This window comes from Halichoeres trimaculatus, unplaced genomic scaffold (assembly GCF_033239565.1).
Source record: "Halichoeres trimaculatus isolate MK-OKI-2021-1 unplaced genomic scaffold, fHalTri1.1 fHalTri1_scaffold_12, whole genome shotgun sequence".
In the NCBI taxonomy this organism is placed as follows: domain Eukaryota; kingdom Metazoa; phylum Chordata; class Actinopteri; order Labriformes; family Labridae; genus Halichoeres; species Halichoeres trimaculatus.
In genome coordinates this window covers 20,535,562-20,555,924 of record NW_027437190.1, presented here as the reverse complement: position 1 = coordinate 20,555,924, position 20,363 = coordinate 20,535,562, and the positions used below count along the sequence as shown (strand labels likewise).

General features: G+C 40.4%; 1 protein-coding gene across 1 annotated transcript in view; it reads left to right on the top strand.

The window, feature by feature from the left end:
• Positions 1 to 17,084: 17,084 nt before the first annotated feature.
• Positions 17,085 to 20,363, top strand: part of rspo3 (R-spondin 3) — a 104,914-nt gene continuing 101,635 nt past the window's right edge. The window contains exon 1 of the mRNA XM_074683931.1: positions 17,085 to 17,170. The gene's annotated coding sequence lies outside the window, so the exon portion shown is untranslated. The remainder of the gene's footprint in view (positions 17,171 to 20,363) is intronic.

Sequence of the window (20,363 nt, the reverse complement as noted above, 5' to 3'; positions counted from 1 at the left end):
AGCCCAGGGTAAATTAATACAAACCATGAAGCCATGTGCCATTAAACTGGACTCAAATTCTGGCAGAGCACCAGACGCCCATTATTATTTATTAATTTATCTTTAATTCTCCAAATGCTTTGCAGATGTTTCACATACCTCGTGTTTTTTTGGGAGATGATGTGAAAGAAATGGAAGTGGTACCTAACATGTGCAGAATGCTTTTTTTTTTTTTTTTTTAACTCTCACTTATTTGTAGAGAAGAAAAATGCTGCAGCTTTTTAAGTGCAGTCTGTTTCAGTTTATTTTCAGGTGCATGTCTATCTGGAATTCCCCCGAACCATCTGATGTTGTGAGTGATAGAATTTGTTCTGATCTAAGAAAGCAACCATGCAAAACACTGGCTTTTCTTTCTCCTGTGATAAGCTGTATTTCAGGCATGGATGTTGACGTCCAAGAAAGGGTTCAAAATGATTCCTTGTAGCTTTAGGAAACTTAAATTCAACATGATTAGAGACAGCTTCAAACCCTGTTCTTAAAGGATTAGAAACCACACCACAGTGGTATAAAAACTTAGGTCTGACTAAATGTTGTGTCACTGCTCTGTTCTATAGGTTTAAAACCGACTTCCCTCTGACTGGGTCATTAAAGCCATGCTGATGTTTCTATATGAGCACAAAAACACATTAAATTCAAATACTTAACACACAAACACACAGAGACTTCAGCCAGTGTACAGTCTAATCATGACTAACGTTGACCACATTAATACTGTAGAACACCAATCAGACCACAACAATCCAAACCAGAACTGTTTATAGAGACTTCACTGTTTTCTCCTTAACCCAAGCAGAAGACCGCTTCTGTAATGGAGGCTGTTTGAAGTCCTTAATCAGTTTTTAATGGTACAGAGTGAGGTGGATATTAACTACTACATGTGTGGTTTTATGGTTGCTTGCCATTGCAGTAGTTTGCGTGCTATATTAAGCTGTGCCAGATGCACTTAGCCCACAGCCTCCTGTTCAGATAGCTGGCTAATGACAGTAATAAACAGGTGCTATGAAAAACATTTTCTTCTTTTTATCAAGCAATGATATTTACTTATTCCAAATCACAGCCAGCAAGTCGACTTTGACCAAGAATCATGGGATGCTGTATGCTGCTGTGTTCAGCCTTTATGGAGGTCAGTGAGAGTTTGTAGGTGTACCTTTGAATTTACTTTCAACAAACCCACTCTATGATTGGAAAAGCAGTGATGACTGAAGTTATGAGGCATAACGTATATTTCTTATGTGGTGAACACTGGCTTTTCCTGCATTCATGTGTAGGTACATGTTTCCTTTTTGTTCTGTGACTTGGTCAGTCTTACTGGAACTTGGTGACCTCAGTGGTTAGCGGTTCAGACAAAAGCATAAAAACAGAGAAAGTCACCATGACAGAAGTCTAAAGCCTTGCAGACAGCCCTGCTCACTAGCACAGCAGTGGCTTTAGTCATATGCAGAAACAATTATCTAACTATATTGCTGCTCTTACTCAGATTTTTCTTACCATTGTAAACTTAAATTCTGTAAGACTTAAGATAATGAACAAAGATATATTTGGTATTTTATATTTTATATTTCAGAGTGTCCTCATTGGGTTTTCACAATAGGGTCACTGCAACCATGATGCCTTCAGGGGCTGGATTGAACCCCTCAAATGTAAATCTGAATTCCAACAAGCTCGGGGTTAGAAAATACTGAATTTATCGTGGCTAAACACAGGTCAACGTTGCTCTACTGCTGAGTTTAGCTTCTGTTGGTACAGCTAGCTTTGGTCCCCGCTATGCCCACATGCTTGTGTTAGTCTTTGCTCCCATGAAATAGAGCTTGTTTAACAAGACAAAGCCTGCATGAAACCGTTTTCAGTTTTCTAGGAAAAGAGGGCCATACTTTGAGATGCTATTCGAAATCTGTACTGGTTTATATCCAAGTTGTAGAGCTTCATAGCATCATGGCAGGATTTACCAAAAGCTGCAGCTACAGATAGCCACTTAGTTTTCTGTCAGGGTATAATAGACATTTAAATATTCAGGCAACTCGACAATAAAACCCTTGGTCTCTTAGGTCTGTCTCATTTTTCTCCCTGTCTCTCTGAAATGTAATGAGTGTTATTCATCTGTGGAGGGCCAGCTGGCTTTACTTTATAGGGCTCGAGCTGGAGACCCCTGTTGCATGTAAAAGGCAACCCTGTCTACAAGGTGCAACGCTTTACAAGGGTTTAATCCTGCAATAAAGACAGAAAAGTGAGAGAAACATTGAGGGTAGTTTTACATCGACCCACTCTTTCCTCTACCCTGGTTTGATCTTGCCATCGGTGCCATTAGATTTAGTATATTTTTCCATGATTTAATTGCCATTTGTTTGCCTTCAGTTTAGACAGAGGGTTAGGGGGTTTGTTAAAATAACTGTTCAGTCCCATTTATACCAAGATTTAACTCTTCTTAGGTTATGATTCTTTCCACCTGTACAGTATATCTGCTTTATGCTTGAATATATGATTTTAGATTGAGCTGTTCAACGATGAATGTTAAAAATTTCCCCCAGTTTATTCCTACAGACGTCTGAACCAAAATTTGATTTTCACACATGACTAGGACATTTTGATTGATCATTTCCAGTTAGAAAAACATCTCAGCTCTCCCTCAGCTTACAAAATAAACTTTATAATCCTGTACATTGTAAATAAACAATGCAATGATCACTGGTCTGGAGGCTCAGGACATGAATTGAAAAAAGTGCTGACAGCGACTAACGAGCATGTGTCTTGATGAAGTCTCCTGTAGCACACTTTCATCTGAGTCCTGCAGCAGAGGCCTGACCTATGTTTATATGAGTTGAGCTCTCGGGATGGTTGTAATGGCTTTGAGCCTGTTCTGTTGTTTTCTCTCTGCGCTGGCATGGTGGTGGCCACGTTTGATGGTTGATTGAACGCAAAAACACTTCTGAGAAGAAGCCGTGAAACAACCTCCCATCTGTTTGTGAAGTCCGGTTTGGACTGACAGTGGTGGACAGATAGATGATCTTCCAGACCTCAACACCCTTAACAATGCTGAACACTAGCATAGAAGTGCTGAGTAATAAGTATAAAGAGTTTGTTTCCAGTCTGCAGCAGAGCTCCTAAAGTAAACCTAAAGTAACCCTAAGCTGCAAAAGCCCTGCTTTATTTAAAACTTTCTCAAGTTTCAGTTTGTGTCCATGTCAGCAACCCCTGTGGACAATGAAGGCTCTGCTATGTTGAACTCTGCAGGTACATGCGTAAGCAGTGTCTTCAAAACAAACCTACTTTTGACCATTGGGGATTTTTGTTTGCATTTTTGAACAGTGGCAAAAGCAAAGAAGAGTGAGGTGGATGCTGTGATTTCTCTGCTAGATAAAAATCAGTTTGGTTCACCTTCAGTTTTATTTTACCAGAATGTTTATCTTTTGTTACTATTTGCTGGGTGATGTACTCAAAATCTTTGTTAAATAGTGTTTGTTATTTAAGGATCAACTACTCTGATTATTCAGTTTAAGAAAGTAGTTGAAGTACCTTCATCTCAAACACTTTTTGAAAAACTATTGCTCTCTTGCTTCTCAAAAAATGAGCAATCTTATGTAGGATACATCTCCTCCTGTCAACCTCATCTCACCTGTCACTATTCATTGTGTATTTTAGTGAAATAAGTGCCAAAGTAATCACCTTTGATTGGACAGTATGACTTTAATCAGACTCCTGACTTGATTATCTCCCAGGCCAGACTAAACTGTTCTCTACAGCAAGCTGTTGGAGAAATACCCAGACACCCGAGAGATGACCCCACAATTATAAAACTGAAGTATTAATAGCTCAAAATTGCACCCAAATGGCCATCATGCAGGCACACGAGAAAAACCTGTTTGTTTTTTCCTCCCCATTGAAATCATTAGCAGGGTTTGGAGAACTTTCTTGGATGAGGTTCAGAGGTATTTTCGATATTGCAGTGAGCTAAAATGGGGAGTGTGTGTGTGTGTGTGTGTGTGTGTGTGTGTGTGTGTGTGTGTGTGTGTGTGTGTGTGTGTGTGTGTGTGTGTGTGTGTGTGTGTGTGTGTGTGTGTGTGTGTGTGAGAAAAACCTGCACATTGTTTCCTTTACTTCTTCCCCTTTTTTTGTATCTAACATCTCAACATTAAAGCTTTATCTGACATATATCTGGCAAAAGTGCTTTTGCCAAGTCAGCGTCAAATTATGGCAATCTGAGGAAGTGTGTGTGTGTGTGTGCATGTGTGTTTAAGCTCATACTCCTCATCAGGGCATGGGAGGTCTTTGCACAGATTTATGGTGGTTTATGCTGGTGCTTTACTTGAATATTTTCTCTATCTACTTCAGGACTAATGAAACCTACTGAGAGGACGGTCAGTGAAGCTCAATTGTTCAGATTAGTTTGGTGGATTGGGGAAAATATATATTTCCAAATAAAACAAAGCTGCTGTTAAAGTGTTTTATCCTAAAATGTCAAATGCACAGTTATCCTTGTCATTTTACTTGTAAACACCTAACTTCATGGCAAGTAGCTCTACAAATGTTCAAAACCAAATGAAAGAACATATTTCATGTATTTAAGACATGAAGAACAACAATAAGTAAAGAAAAATACTCTCATAATACAACTGGGAGCAGTCAGAGAAAGACCTCTGCAGACATGATGTTCATTTTCATCTTTTCTTGCCAGAAAGTGTTCTCTATTGGCTGAAAAATGAATATTTGGCATCCCAAATGTTATGTTCAGGCTTGCTTTGTTTTTTTTAGATTCTTAGAGCAAAGAAAGAGAGATGCCCTCGACTGCATGGCAAAATAAATCCAACAGGACAGATTTTAACATCAGCTGAGATTTTCAAAACCACCTCAGTGCTCCTCTCTATATACACGGGTCACAGGTCTTAAGATTGTGGGGTTAATTTGAGAAACAAGCAGGTCAGTTTCAGTTTTTTTAACAGAAATGGCTCATTCTTTGTAAACATGTATTTGGCTTGGCTTGCATTAGTCCAGACCATGTGCGGCTCCTGTGGGGACCCCCCGCTTAGCCTCTCCAGACGACTGGGGATCAGGTGGATGAGACCCTGAAAACAAGACAATTTCCGGCTGTAATCCCAGGTGGAGGCAAAGAACTGTGAAACTGGAGGTGATCCAACAGTGTTGGCATGTTTAGTATTGGGTTCCTATGAGTGTGGTGGCACAATTGACCGGGCAGTCTCCCAGACCCTTCTGGCTTTACTTATTTTAAAGAGGTTTAATGGAACAGATTGACAATCTGGGAAAAAGATATGTCTAAGAGTCACATTGGGTTCAGTACAAGTTTATCATCTGTTGGTAAAAACCTCAAGTAGGGAGCTATTAGCAATATCCTTCACACTGAGAGCGTGAACAAAAAAAGTTTGTTGGTGGCCTTTATCTATAAATTTTAACACTGCAGGTTCCTCTGCAGGAAAAGCTTTAGATGTGTGGTGCTTTAGACTTCATTTAATTTTTAACTGGAAAGCATATTTTATTTAATCATTTTGATGGATTTTGACGTTAATGTTTTTTTCAACCCTGTGTGCAAGGACATGGTTTCAGCACATTTTATTCTTCAGTTTATTATGACTTGTGGTATGTTAACAAGAAGGTCCAGTGTGAACACCAAATAAGCAGTTTTATAAATTCCATCACAGGAGAAGAAAACAGAAAACTACATGCACAAGTGAAGAGAGTCTGACTAACTTTCGAAAACTTGAGCTATCGAGAACCAGATTTTTTTTCAACCAATTTTAGCCACAAAATATGAGATACAACTAAAAATCTGACAACAATGTGTGAGTAGATCTGCGATAAATATTGTGACGGAAGCAGAAGTGCTGTCCAAACAGAAATGTTCAGTCAATATCTACAAACAGATAATGGCAAAAAGGTGATAAAGATTTATTTAACACCCATCCCCAAAAAAGGGGGAAAAAAAAAGAAAGAAAGAAAAAGCAACACAACTCTCAAACTCTCATTGGGTTGTACTGACCCAGGGGCAGATATATCATATTTATTATTTTTGGGGAGTTCCTGTAAACACTTCTCTCATCAGGTTAACATCTGCTCCTGCCATTTGCCAGAAATTCAAACTGTAATTTGGATTACTTCATCTATAGAGGTGTTTCCTATCTTGGATCTAACTCTAGCCCATTCTGTTAACAGGCTAACACTTGATGCTAAGCCAGTGTTGCTGTAGCCTGAACAAAACTTCACGAGATTAATGATGTATGCTGTATGCATTAGTTCTTTCTCTGAATGTGTTTTTACTTCTCGTGTGACTGTATTTTGTGAGGCTACAAAGCTGATTATATGGCCCATTTCCTCTTCTTTCTCACTCACTATTTCACCCGCTGCCGAAGAGGAACATGTTGCATCTCAACAGAGACATGCCGCATTAGCCTACCTTCTTTTCATAGGAGCTACCTCTAGTATGAGTGGCCTGGGAGAGAGATCGAGTTTCCGAGCTACATATTAATTTAATCAAGCAGCATTGTTAACAGATGTCACTGTACGGCGGCTGGTCCATTGATCCTTCATCAGCATGTGTTACTGCAATCAATACCCTCATTAGTGAGCTGTCAGAGCCAAGGAAATGCTTAAAGAGAAAGCCTTTTTCATGTTCGATTACAGCGTGAGCGCTGAGCCGCTGTCCAACTCTGGTGCTGGCGGAGCTTCCAGTGAGCTCTGGGAGTGTTTCACATCACACCGGGGAGCACAGACCCAAACAAGAAACATGATTTTACGTTTGTTGGAGAGTCTGAGGAATGGACGATGTTACCACCCAATCTGTGGCTGATTGTAATAAAGTCTCCTGTGGTGCAAACACCAAGTAATATCTGAGGCAGATTCAACCCCACATTTACCCACAAACACATACAAACCCTGACAGCCTCCTTCTTGGACATGTATACACATAATAAGCAGTGAAATGCAACAACATGCATGCAGAGTGGATGTTTTGTTACAGACACAGAGTAGAACAGACTGTGGAATAAATTTCCATACAGTAATATACATGTGGAGCACACATTCACAGGCATGTCAGTGCCCACTAACATATGTGCTGATTCACCAGGCATTTTCCCCTGTAAAAATACAGACCTCACCACAGATAGAGAGAAACATACTTTCATGTGTGGTTTATGATCTGTTACAAGTTCTACTGATAAAAGCACTTACTCCATCACTATGAGCCATCACACCTGATGCTCGGTGTTGCTGTTTCTTTTCTGCCTCTAATCCACAGTTCACTGGATTCTCTTTTTATCTCCCTAAATCTACCCAAAGTAGATCCCGATGGGTGCATCTGTGGGGCAGTATTACCATGAAAAAAAAGACCTATCACATATTTATCACAACTGTTATCAGTGTTTTATGATGTGTGCTAATGTTCAACTTTTTTTTTAAAGCAATCATCAGAAACCATATTGTGTAGTCCAACATTTTCTACAGCTCATGCAACTGTACTGATATGCAGGTCTACTTAGGAATTGGTTAACATTGTTTTAAACCCTGCTGTGTTGATAACTTGATTGTAGTTGGTCAACACTCTGTATTAAGAGAAATTAGTTTTGATCGCAAATGCAAGGCAGGGGACAACCTGTTTGATTAGATCTTTATTGTCATTTAGCATCGTACAAAGTACATAAGCACACTGAAATTGGTGCACAGCTCTTCTCTTTGTGCAAAAAGATCTGTTGAATAATAAATAAATTAGAAAAATAAAAAGTATAAATAGCAAAGCAACTCTGTATACAGTAGATATATATAAAAATTAAAAGAAAGTCTATTTACAGGCACTTTGCTACCAAGCAGCACATCCAGGGGAGAGGGTGGCTGATGATCTTCTGGGGGGGTGTTTATGTGCCTCTGTAGCACCTTCCTGTGTGCTATGGTGCAGCTGGCAAACCACAAAGAGATACAATATGTTTGCACACTCTCAATGGAGCAGCGGCAGAAGACAGTCAGTAGCTCCCTCTTCAAGTTGATCTTCCTGAGGATCCTCATAAAGTGAAGCTGCTGTTGGGCCCTCTCCAAGAACACAGAGGTGTTGGAGCTCCACTGTAGGTCTTTGTCCATGTGCATGCCCAGGAACTTGAAGCTTTGCACCCTCTCCATGCACTCCCCGTTTATGTGGATGAGCTGCAGATCAGTCTTCCTCTTCCTGTTGTCCACAATCACCTCCTTTGTCTTAGAGGTGTTGAGGACCAAGTTGTTATCTGCACACCAACTCTCTGTGCCCCCTCCCTATAGGCCGCCTCATTGCCTCCAGTGATGAGTCCCACTAAGGTGGTGTCATCTGCAAATTTGATGATTTTTTTTTTTTTTTGGGTAAGTGCTGAGACAGTCATATGTGTACAGACTGTAAAGCAGAGTACTCAGTACACAGCCCTACACCTACATCATATGAAACTGATCCGCAGATAATGTTGAGGATATTAATGACACTGGTGCATACTATCCAGCAATTGACCAATGGCCAGGCTACACCTCCTTCCACTCACTTGGACAAAAAATGAACACTCACCTACAGGCCCAATGGCAGGTGTTACAGTAGGAGACATTTCACAGGATGCTATTGAAGAGTTTTGGAGATAGAAAAATCTTGTATCATCTAGAAGTCATTGGAAGGGTCTAAACTACAAAATCAAGGGGTACATTAATCACTTTATTGTTGAGAAGGTCGATCAAAAAGGAGGACACAGACCTTCTGTGTTTTCCATGGTGGCCAGAAGGTGACCTTCCTTGAGAGGTAGCTGAACACAAAATGGTTGTTCATCTGTTTGAAGCTACCTCGTTTGCCAGCTGTGCAAATTTTACTTTGCACAAAACTGCTGAGACAATAAAACTAGGTCCTTACCTAAAGTTGTGAAAACTGTGCTCAACAATGTGGATGACTGCTTAAAGGCAATTAACAATGAGAAGGAAGCTGTCACTCTTAAAAAAAATGTAGCAGCTTTGTGTGGATCAGGGGGTTTTAAACTCTTGAAGTGGACCAGCAATAGCCACTCACTTTTGCAATCCATACCCGAGGGTGAAAGGGCGGTAGAGATGAAAAATCTGGATCTCCCAAAGGACACACTCCCCACAGAGAGAGGCCTAGGTGTGGGATGGTGTGAAAATTCAGACTCCTTCAAACTCAGATTTAACATGAAGGAAAATCCAATGACGAGAAGATTCTTTCATTGGTGAGTTCCACACATAATTCTTCAAAAGGCTGTGCAAAGAAAAGATTTTCTGGGATCAAGAAATTTCTCAACATCTTTTATATGGTTGGCCCAACCTGGCTGAACCAACTGCCTCAAGTGTCCAGTTTGCAAATAACTAGGCGCATCAAGTTGAGCGATTCAGCTCAAACACTTTTCAGATGCTCTTGAAAGTGGGTATGGAACAGTCTCATGTATAAAGTTAAGAAATGACAAAGGCCTTGTTCACTGAAGCCAGAGTAGCCCTGATGAAACGAGACGATTCAAGCCTGACTGATGCCCTGACACTGTTAAACTGTTTGGGTGGAATCTGCCACTACATACTCTTCACCTCCTGACAGATGTTATCAGATTTTTGTATCTGCAGGCTTCTCTCTCCACCCTCATTTATTTGGATTTCACTATTACTTAACAGCTGCTGGTAAACAATTTATGCCACTTAGCTTGGGTAATACATTACATCCTGACACACGGTTGAGTAACCTTCTTGACTCTCTCCCTCTCCTTTTCCAGTTGTGGAAAGCAAAATACTTGGAGCTCAGCCATAGACAACACTGAGGCCCATTATCTGCAGCGTGCTCATATTTTGAAACCAGGAACATTCAGTGAGGCCCCTTCAATGACCAGGTATTGGGTATTGAATAACTGACCAGGATGGTAATGAAATATGGATAGTGTGTTACTAATGAAACATGGATACTGCAGTGGTTCAGTGAGGCTGCCAACACAATCACCTCCACATTTTGTAGATTTGTAGCAGACTCTGCAGGAGTTTTACGAACATTATTTTAATCTTGATCACTGTTAACACTAAACTCTGTCATAGCTTGATAAAGAATAGAAATAACTTCTATGTGACTTGCTCTAAAGAAAAGATCTTTTGATTTTAAAAGTTCTGAATGATAAAGAGTTATGACAATGGATTAAAGTTATATGGTGATGGATAACATGGTAATTTGATCTACTTGAAGAGGTCCAGAGGATTTAGAACAGAGGGTTAAATGTGCTTTTTTTTCTCCCTGCTTGCACAAGTGCACATGTATGAAGAAGCGTGCCAGTACAGTCAGAGATGGTCAGAGACATAAATACACACATGCCTAAGGAAAACAAAAGATTCTTCCAACACACACACACACACACACACACACACACACACACACACACACACACACACACACACACACACACACACACACACACACACACACTGTGTGTGCTATCAGTGCTGTGTGTCTCCAGAGGGAAACTGTATCAGACAACAGAGGTCATGTGACCCGGGGAGTCAGGCTTCCTTAATCCTACTGTCAGCTCTAATTGGGCAGCAGGGGATTGATCAAGTATGCCCTGTGTGTGTGTGTGTGTGTGTGTGTGTGTGTGTGTGTGTGTGTGTGTGTGTGTGTGTGTGTGTGTGTGTGTGTGTGTGTGTGTGTGTGTGTGTGTGTGGAGCCTCAAAGCAGAAGTTCATTTGCAGATGGACTTCTATCTCCACAGTCTGGGGAACATGGCAGTAAAGATATGTTCCTTTTAAGTTCCTCTTATGAAAAGTTCAGAGATAGTTTAACTAAAAAAATATATTTTACCTTAAAAACATTCAAAACTTGTAAAACTGTGATAAATAAAAGTATTTTACATCAGGTATAAAATGACTGCTGCCCTGTTCTCTACAGGACAGAAAATATAAAAGGAGATAATAGATCATGTTTTTTCATACTTCCTCTTTCCAAGCCATCTAATTGCTGACTTGAAAACTCTTCCATAAAGTCTTGTAGTGTTACACATGCTATTTGACTCAACTCAGCTTCTTGAGCATCATACAGATGCAGCACATCTAAAATAAAAGTCTGCTGTAGAGTCACCAGTAGAGGGCAATACTGCTAAAAACTACAGTCTCTAAGTCCAAATCCTTCTAAAACACACAAATCACATTCATAATCTGTGTTGTTTCAGGATGGTTGCTTTCAGAGCAGACATGTATTTGTTGAGCCTAGATGGGAAACTATAATAAATGACAGTGTGATAAGTCTTGTAAAAAGAAACGCGGGAGGGGGCTGTAAATCATGACACACATGACTCATCAGTGCATTCAAGGCCAGAGAAATCCACAAGATCCTCTCCATCCTTATCCCCTGGACCACCATTCATCTGTGAGCTCTTTACTTAGCAAGGGAAGTGGTGCATCAGCCTGAGTTATATGTTTCTGGAGAATGAAGGTGAGCTGATTTAAGAACGAAATAGAGCAACACACAAAAAGAAAAAAGAAAAGTTGAGATGGATGTTAAATGTGACAAGCTGGGTGAAACTAACCAGACTTGGCACCACAAACCTCCAAAGGTATTCATCAAAAACATCAGTTAAACACTTTGTACTTCTTCTTTCCTCTCTTCCCTGATTTTTTTTTTTTTTAACTTTTTGTTGTTGCTGCTGCTGTTGTTGTTGTTGGTTCTCTTTGTTTATTCAGCTAAAGAGCAGAAGTTTGAGTCACACAATTAACCTGCAGAGCAACCTGCTCATCAGTAAATATGCAGGATCTTTCCTCTGCTGAGTTTTTCAGGAAAAAAAAAAATCCATTTTATTTTATTTGTTGACACAAATGGGTATTTTTTTTAAATCATATATATTTTAATCATGCTAATTTGGACTAAAATATAGGGGCGTAACCACACATTTTGGTTGTTGATAAAAGATCTATTATGGGAACCATGAAGCGTATCAGACCCTTTGATAAGTCTTACCTTCTTTACAAATATAATTAAACTCTCCCCACCCGTCCAACAATATTGGGGAAAAAAGAAAATTCAAAGCTAAAATTAAAAAATAACTGAGCATAAGTTTATCATTAGCAGCAGACTAACACTCGTAGCCAGCCTAGCAAAAACTCCACTGCAGTGTTGAGTGGAGCTTCTTGCACCCACAGACCCCGGCTAGCTGCACAGCAAGCGGTAAAATGAGCTGACTCTACTACGTATGATGCTTAGTGAACAAGCAAGTAAGTGTTGCCTATTAGCTGTTAGAGCTAATAGACCACTGTTTTGCATGTAGCTTGAATGTTTCACTATTTTACAGCCCACTTTGTACTTGTGTACATGTTGAAAAAAATTGTGGTTAGTATTGATGACTTGACATCAGATGGCTGGGATAAACAGCCCTCCATCAATCCAAGAAGTGATTCAATTTAGACGTTTGATTTACATTTTAAAAGATTGAAATAGGATCTGAGTGTGCTCCAGGCTTCTTGTTCACTCTGATGATTTCTTGAATGACAGACGTGTTGTGATTCTGACAGAGAGCCTTTGTTTAGACAGGTAAATGAGCTGAGAGAAACACAACAAAAACCACCGCTATGCCTGATCTGATTACACTGCAGCACCAGTGTGTATGCATCTGGCTTTGGTGTGTGTGTGTGTGTGTGTGTGTGTGTGTGTGTGTGTGTGTGTGTGTGGGTGTGTGTGTGTGTGTGTGTGTGTGTGTGTGTGTGTGTGTGTGTGTGTGTGTGTGTGTGTGTGTGTGGGAAAGACACAGAGGGAAAGTGTGTGTCCTTACCATAACATAACAGCAGGTTATGAGGTTAGGGTGCCTGTGTTTATTTGTTTGCCTTGCAGATGCCCTTATGCAGGGCACTCAGCTTGTGGCTCATTTAACACATCCACATATTTACACAGCTGGATATGAACTGATAGTGAGATGCTTGTGGTCGGCCACTTTAATATGAAAGTGACACACAGAATGGACTGAACACAGGGCTCCCTTTCTTTCATTTTCAGACCAACTTTCTTTTTATCTTTTTGTCCATTATCCAACTTTTTTTTGTCTTGTCTATGGATTGTGTTTATTGTGTCACCTTGTAATGCTTTTTTCTTTCTTTTTATCTCATGTCTAAAAAAACAAATAAATACAAAAAAATCTGTCTTTATGATGATTGTTCCTATTCTTCTTTTCCCGTTACTATTCTATTTTCCATTGTCTTGAATGCATTCCTCCTTTCTTCCACTTTCCACCCTTCTTTTTTTCTGTTTTTCTTTCTTTGGTTATCTCCTAAATATTTTCTTTGGCCCTATCATCTCCCCTGATACCCAGATCATTAAAAAGAACCCATTTCACCACACTTCATCGATGTCCAGGTGAGCTGATCCAGATTTTTGTGCCAGATCTTTCTATCTCTTTCATCTCCTCCTTCATTTCTTATCCCACCTCCCCCTCCATGGTCCCATCACTCACTTCTTTCTCTGAACACCCTCCCCGTCTTCCTGCACACCACCTCCACCCACCTTACACTCTTTCCTCTGTTCTACCTTTCTGACTTTTTCCTCCTCCTATACGTCTCTGCTCTCCTCCTCCCCCTACTTGCATTTTCTCCATACGTACAAAAGCCACATGGAGGGTCTGCTTCTAATCTTCACATGCTGGGGTCTGCATTTGTTTTGCTTGTCCAGGGACCTCACAATGCAGTTTCCAGTGCCCAGGACCCACTGAGTGCAGATTTAATTAGATAAGGCGAATGGTGGAAGGAGCTGGAGAATTGAAATTGGACATGGGGGTTTTTACAAGGAGGGTCTGCTGGTCCTTGGCACTGCATGAGTCCAGCTCAACAATGTACTTCACACTGAGAGGGGCAATGAGAAAGTAGAAAGGAAGCAGGAATGAGAGTGAAGAATGGAGATGGCATACTTAACTCTACCCTGGTAGTCTCTAAGGATGTGTTCAGTTATTGTGCTCACAGTCTATAGGCGACTGGTGCCACACCTACCAATGCCAATGAGACTGTGAGTCTGGAGAAACAGTGGTTCAGGCAGTGCACCACGCAATTCAGTGGTTTCCTGGTAAATGTAAGTCACAAATGCTGTAAAGATGTCTAAAACACTGCTGAAAACAGCATGATGTGAAGTTCCTATATTTTCAAGCGCACCTCTGTTTAGTTTTTGGTCGTGCCAGGGTCAGACTACCAATATTTCTGCCTGTTGCAGTGGTCACTGACAAATCAGGAAATTAAAGAGCCATAACTTGACCAACAGACATAACAGAGTATATAGAGATGATGTTGAAAGGAGGGGGCTAGACTTGTGGACACCCAAAAATGCCAACAGCAGTGGTTCCTGAACGATGACACATCTTTAAGGTGGGGATGTTAACGTGAGCCTGTGAGGCATCCCATTAGTGCCGTCATTCCCTTTGACTTACAACTCTAAAGTACACCCGTGATCAACAACAAGATTTCAGGGTCCCCAACACCTGGATCAGGCTATAACCATCATGTTATTGACATGTCGTCTGACCTGGAGTGAGACACCTCAGCAGGAAACGGTTAAACCCAGCTTCTGTCACAGACGCTCATATAGGTCACATGAGGAGATGATCTGGTTCAACTTTTGTGATCTTATGAGCATTGTGCCAGAGAATAGTAATAGCTCATTTGTAGTTTTCATTTGACTTCCCTTAAGTTTTTCTTTCATGCCAGGACTAATACAGGATGTATGATACTCATCAATTTCAATCTGGTGAAACCAGAAATTCTTGTCATTTCTGTGAAGATTGAGTGAAATTAGGGAAATTGTTTCATGGACATTGATGCGGTTTGGTAAAAAGAAGAGTTTCATGTATTGATTTTAGGACTTTAAAGTAAGGACGGTTGTTCACTGAATGAATGTTTCATGAACGGACTTGAAAACCAGTGCTGGGGGTTACAAGTGACAAAGTAATGGATTTTGGTAATGTTATAACTACTATAGGCAACTATGTAAAGTAATACAATACACTTAAAATATTGGGATGACACTATTTCACTAGACTTTATGAACACACTTTTCTGCATCACTCAAGCCATTTTGGCCAGTTAGTGGTCCTTGCCTGCATCCTGCCCCTGTGTTTGTCTGAGCACTATTGCCACAGAGACCAAGCTGTGACGTAGCTGCTGGTGCGCACATGTGAAGATGGATAGGAAAGAGGTAAATTGGAAATAGAGATGGACGGAGTCGAAAACAGGGGGGTTCCACCAGTTGCAATGTTGACACTACTTTCAATTCATGGCTCAAAAGGACATAAATATTGGTGTGAAGTACACTCTATTACCAGGCAAAAGGTGTCTTTCGAATGCTCCTAACTCAATGAGCAACCTGTCAAAGCATTTGACTGACCAGCAACACACTTCAAAACTTTCAGTGAAACATCCTGCTCACTGCCAAGAGCAACAGTTGAAAGGCTTTTTAGCCTGGGCGGCATTTATCTGACCCCAAGGAGGAACAGGCTGTCAGATCAAATATTCAAAAGACTTTAACTCATGCCATGCAAACATTATTTTAAGTATTATAAACTTTATGGGATGCAGTGCAATTTATTTTTCTCAAACCACTTCATTTTTTTGCCATGATTCCATTGCAAGCTGGTTCTGTTGTCAGGAGTAGGCCCACATTTGGTTCAGTAACCACACAAAGCCTCTTTCATTCTGTTTTTTTGTGGATTTTAAAGTGAGCATGTTTCTTTGTGCTGACAGGGTTAGTGTTCTTTTAAGTTAATGGCCAAGTGTCATCTGCCATTTTGTTTATATTAATACAATAACACACTTTGTGAAAAGGCTAAAAAGGCGCCCTTTATTGAAAACTGAAATTTAAGCGATGAAATGGTCGTGATGTTTGTCCTCCCATCTATGTGGTACATGTGGGCGTTAAAAAACTGGAAAGTTAAGTAACTAAAAGTGAAGTTACTTTTCAAATGCAGTGACTATTAAGGATACAATTTAAAGAAATAACTACTAACTTGTAACTGATTCCTTTTTTTGAGTAATTACCCCAACACTGTTGAAAACACAGGAGGAAGAACAGAAACTGTTTCTCATTGATGGGGTATGAGCGTCTGCACGAACAAGTGTTTAGTGGCTGTTGTGACCTTTGGCAAAAAAAGGCCACCATCATGTAACTGCAGCTGCTGTATTTCTAAGCCAGAGAACGACCATTAGCTGCACGACTCAGCTGGATGTGATCAGAGAGCAGTCTGTGAGGGATAAACACCCAGGTTATTGATTTTAAATCGACTGGTGGATGTTTTTGATTTATTGCTGCTCAGTCTTGGCCTGCTCAGTCAGCCTTCAAGCAGGCCCCTTTTTATTCCTGTTTTTATGAAAAGCAAAACCATAAAGAAAGAAAAAGGTAGTATTGTACAGCTTGTACGGAGGGCCTCACACACATCATCAGCTCTTCCTTCATTTTCCAGATGAATGAACCTGTGTGAACCAATGTTGGTTTGTTGTCACTGTGCAGATGAGTTGCTTAAGCCACAAGTGAGCAAAAGCATGTGTCTAATCACATCATTACACTGACCTTATTCAAAGAAAATTGTGAAACTGATTTTATTCGTGCTTGGAATGAACTCCACATGATGACTTAAGAAAGCTGTCACTTACTGCCACAATGCTGAAGATGATGAGATACAGTGGCCTGGGCAAAGGAGAGCAAAAGTCAGACAACAACTTGACAACTGTGGCAGAGTTATAACATGTTTGTGGCTAAAGAGTTATGAATGCAGCTGAGGCATTAAGAAGTTACAGAGTGCTGTGTTTAAGAGCAGGGAGGGAGCTCAAAATGTTGTCTTAATACATCCCTGAAGGTTTGTTAATGCAACACTGTGTGCCATCCAGTAGAACTGTGGTGTTGGAAATGCAAAGTGGATGTTTTCTCTCTGTGATGTCTGACCCTACGGAATATCTATCTCAGTATCACATGTTCCTGGAGTAGAGCAGGAAGTGTCCTCTTATGATAGAAGTTGTCTTGCACTTACATCATACGAGTATAACTTTCCTGCAGCAGACATCACTGACTTGTTGTTCTATGTGAACTTGTCTCTGTTTATCTTTTACAGATTCCTGCTGAACTCGCTCTGAAAGGACAGTGGCCAAACATCTGTGTGCTGGCACTGAGCTGGGACAGCTCTGCAACAGATTGGTAATGTGCACGGAAAAACACACAGGCACACTCACACATCACACTGATGTAGGTTTTAAGCACACACACAGACATTATCCTGCTATCATGTTCAAATACAGTTATAGACCCCAGTGATCAAGCCCAGAAACACTCATAGCTCTGTATTTGGCAGATGTTTAATGATCCAACATCTAACACAGACAGGGAGTGGTGCAAGAGCTGCATTGATATGCCAAGAGTCATGCACATCTTTTATTACATAAAAGTAAAAATGATGCTAAAACTAAAAACTATAAGGATAAACTGTGTCACATCAGCTTAAACCTTAAAATGCCAAAATATGAGCCAGAAAAAAGTTATCACCTGATTTCCAGATACACAGCACACAGATGTGATTGTTTCAGCTGTAAAGCTGTTCCATTTGGCGTCTGTCCTCGGGACGAAAGATGTTATTAAGTCTCTCCCCCTCATGTTTTCCCTTTCAAATACTGTTTTTCCTTTATGAAGCTTGTATATCTATGACTGAGACCGTTTTCCACTGTTTGGGATGACATGGAACACCTGCTACTCATGGCTCAAACTCTTCCAACACAAAGATTTTTCTTGTTAGAAAGTCAGACAGTAAAAAACAAAATGTGACAGCACTGATGTTCACCAAACTACAAACTCTTTTTTACATCCCTCCTTGTCTCTTTTGGCCATTTTTCTCTCTGTCTCTCTTCCTCTTCTTGGCAGCATTTAAAGCCCAAAATGTCAAGAGGCCAGACGTGATGACTATTTGGAGAAGCAGTGATAATACAAGCAAAGCTGTGCCAGTTGATATTCACAGACCGCAGCATATTCTTGCAGAACATATGTAAAGTAGATCTGACAGCATTGTTTTGATGTCCTTCTTTTTTCCACTTTGAAAAACAGCAGGTTTGTGTTTGGGCAGATGGACGGGAGTTGGCTGATGCTCTCTGGGGATGAAATCAACTCTGCCGTAGACCAAGGTCTATGTTTATCTTTGGGCTTTATTAGATGTTGATGTTGGCTGTGTTCGAGAACCACTTGTATTAAAAAAAAAAAAAGAAAGAAAAAACTATTTTAAAGGGAAAGAAGAAAAAGACAGAGAGGAGGGAGAAAAAGTTGTAGAGAGTGAGTGTTTTTGGATTTCATCAACTGTACATCTAGATAAAAAGACACACATGAACACAGGAATTCAATCTGTTGTTTTGCACATACAGTACGTGTTGTTCCAGAGCTGAAGGAATGCAGTTTGGGAGTAGGATTAGTATTTTTTGCAGAAAGTCTGACCCTGTTGAAGTCATTCTCACAGCCAGAGTAGCCAGGTTTAACTCAGCCTTGGGTTGCTTGTGACCTGATGGACTGATATGTTTTCTCAAGTACTTTCCTGAGGAGGCTCTGTTGTGATGCAGCTGTCTGTCACACTGCTGGAGACATGACTTGAGTTTAGACCTTTACACTCAGTGCAGCTCAATTTGACCCAGCACTGGCCCTGTGTGTGTTAGGGTATTACACTATGTGTGCTTTGTCAGCACTTGGAAATCACACTGGTTATAACTACACCTACAGCTGGACGGTTAGATGTTTTTGGTTGCCTTCCCTTTAAATAAGCATTAGTCATGTTTGTTCAAACCATGTGTAGAAAGCAGTCTTCTTGCAGCACATCAGGGCTTTTGAACCTGGCAACATGCAACAGAAAAACAAAGTTTTACATTTATATTTCATCCTTGCTCCATTTCACAGCAGTTTTATACTTAATAAACACAAAATGCATTAGTTGCTCCAGGTGAGCATCATGTGGAACCTTTATTCATTCAACCAAACACTGGCTGAGGGTGCTGCCTCTAAGGGCAGAAATGGACTGACAAAGCAGCTGGATGTTGGGTCTGATGCAATTTTTTTTGAGTTTTTTACAGCAAAAGTAAACATGGTGAAAAAAAAACATGTAACAAAAGTTGAACATGTGGGATTAACACACAGCTCAGCTAAATGGTAAAGCCTTGGATGAAATGATAGATGGTGAGCTAAGTAAGGCACTAAGAAATGATGGATCAAGTGGTGGATGAGAAAGAGGACAGATTTATCTGCTTTATAAAAGAGTAGTTTACCATCCAGTCACAGATGAAACAGGAACCTTTTATGCTCATTACGTCCACCTGCATTTCAGGTTGCCCACATGGTCAACATGGAATTTGAAGCCTGCCAAGCAGCTGGTTTCAGGAAGCCGTGTGCCAGACGGCAGAGTCAGTAAGTGTTTTTGCACTTCCTTCTGCTGCCTCATGTGGGTATGAACATATGTGCTTGTGTAAAATACATCCTTGTCATCATCTGGGCAGTCAGGTTTCTGTTTGTTCAGTCCAAGAGAGAACATGCTGGCTGTGACTTGAGGTCAAGTCTAAAGCCAAACTAAACAGAGAGGTGTATCTGCTTTCCCTGCAAGAAAAAAAAAATGGCCGCACTCTAATGTCCTCTGAATTTTGTTAAAACATGTGCTGACCATGCACAGAGCTAAATCTGCAGAGTACTTTTGTTTGGTTTCATAGTTAATGAGAAATTGGTTCTTTAATAACTTATAGAGATTCAGTTACAGTGACTTGCAACTATGTTGGTGGAACCAGCTCTCATTTAGCAGGTGCTCATGCTGAAAGCTTTACAACTTGATGGATATGACAGGGGTTTCATTTACTGTTAATGGCAGTGATGGGGGACTCCAGATAAAAGGGAGGGAGCGAAATGAAGATGGTGAAAAGAAGATGTATTGGTCTCTGAAATCCTCACTGGTTGGCTAAAATGAACATCTCTGTTTTAATTCCTCTCCCTGTCTGCCCTGTCCACCCCCACCTTCCATATCATCTTGATGTTATTTACTGCCTCTGTCCTCAATCCCCAGGGTTTATGTACCTGCTTTGAAACCCTTGTACTAAATGTTTGTGTATGAGATGTGGTGTATTAATGGGGTGTCAGATTTAGAAGGGTTTGCCAGGAGAACCTTTTGGGGATCAGAGAGTTAGTAACCAAACCTTAGATGTTTTTAATACCTGATTCAAGGTATTGTGGAGGATCAGATTGATCATTGAATGCTGCATTTCTATAAGGACACAGTAAATGAAGACGGTTTGGAAGTTGTTCAAAGAACTGGGCCTATGTTTATTGAGTTTTCCATCTAATAGCATCATTGGTCAAATATATACAATAACATTCAGTT